The 1,519-nt window shown below is 33.2% G+C and overlaps 1 protein-coding gene across 5 annotated transcripts in view; it reads right to left on the bottom strand.

Annotated features, from left to right (window-relative positions):
* CCDC7 (coiled-coil domain containing 7) overlaps window positions 1-1,519 on the bottom strand; it is a 329,121-nt gene that overhangs the window by 106,543 nt on the left and 221,059 nt on the right. The gene's annotated exons all lie outside the window — the stretch shown is intronic.

The raw sequence follows: 1,519 nt of genomic DNA, 5'->3' as shown, positions 1-1,519 counted from the left end.
CCAGTATGGTCTTCAGCACATTTCCCTAATGGCAGATACTGGTACTTCTTCAGACGGGGGGATTGAGATAGGAGTTGGACCCCATTTACAAGTGGATAGAGTAGCCAGAAAAGAAGACTACTGTGTGGCTCCTGACAGTTCTCCCAGTCACCATATTCCTTTGACCTTAGACATGTAAATCTTGTTCTTGAATAATTCATGGCCCAAAGCTTCTAGCAAAAGAATCTCCTGTTCATTGTGCCCACTCAAATTAGGAGAATAGTTAGACCTATCCAGCATGTGGCCCTCCCTACCAGGAGGGGAATGCAAGAACAAGCCCCACCTCAGAAAAAAGTTTGTAGAGCCATATTAGCAGCACATTAGGTAATTATTAAGGAATTATTAAACCTAAGTCCAGACAAAGCCCTTCCTGACCCAAATAAAAAACCCTTGCCACAGTTCTTTCTTGACAATGCATTTTTTTCAGGATCCTTCCTTTCTCGGGAGCTCTGTTTTTCCTTCCCTATCTTTTAATAAACTCCCCATTTTGCGATATCTTATACTATGTATTTTATATGATATACTATATATTTTAAATGATATACTATATACTATGTTTATACTATATATTTTAAATGATATATTTTATATGCTACTATTATTATATATTATACTATGTATTTTGTATATATTAATACATATATATATTATGTATAATATATAATGAAATAGTACAAAATATCATATATAATGTGGTATAAATCACTGTATATATTTGTGAAAAAATAAGAAAGAAACATTTCTACAAACTAACTTGGAGGGACTTCTAGGAAATAATGTTTTTATTTTCTCTTTAAATTTATTTATTTTTTACATTAATTCACTATACATCATTACAACATACCAATGAATTTCCCATCCAAAGTACACTATATATTGGCCCAATGAAGCACATCAACATACATGTTTGGTATCCATGGTTGCTTTCAATGCCTTTCCCCCCATTTAACTGATTTGCTAATGAACTTAATTAGTCTAAATATATCCAATAGCTAGCACAGCTGATATATACCTATGCATGAACCCAAGTCTGACTTTAGGCATAAACCTCAATGAGTAGAATGAACGTTATCCAATAGTTATCACAGCTGACACATACCTATACATGAACTCAAGTCTGACTTTAGGCATAAACCCCAGTGAGTAGAAAGAGCATACTATAAAGTAGAACCCAGCTGGGCCCATACAGCTCACTGCAGTCATCAAATATGCAATTTTTTTTTAAAATGGTACGAATAGTTTTACCGTTTTTTTGTTTTTTTTTTTCTCCTGCAACTTTTCTTTTTTCTTTTTTTTTAATTTCTTAACATCCATTCCCTGAGCATCACCACAACATACTAAATGTGATTTCCCATCTAGAATAAACTGCATAGTGGCTTAATCATGCATGTTATCATCAATAATATTCCATTTCTACTTTCATATATATGTATATGTATATATATGTTTTTTACCCCATGTTTGACCCTCTGCCCTTTCT

The sequence above is a fragment of the Tupaia chinensis genome, unplaced genomic scaffold (genome assembly GCF_000334495.1).
Source record: "Tupaia chinensis unplaced genomic scaffold, TupChi_1.0 Scaffold000578_2, whole genome shotgun sequence".
NCBI classification, from domain to species: domain Eukaryota; kingdom Metazoa; phylum Chordata; class Mammalia; order Scandentia; family Tupaiidae; genus Tupaia; species Tupaia belangeri.
Note: the sequence above shows the minus strand (reverse complement) of the source record. Positions and strands in the feature narration are given on the sequence as shown.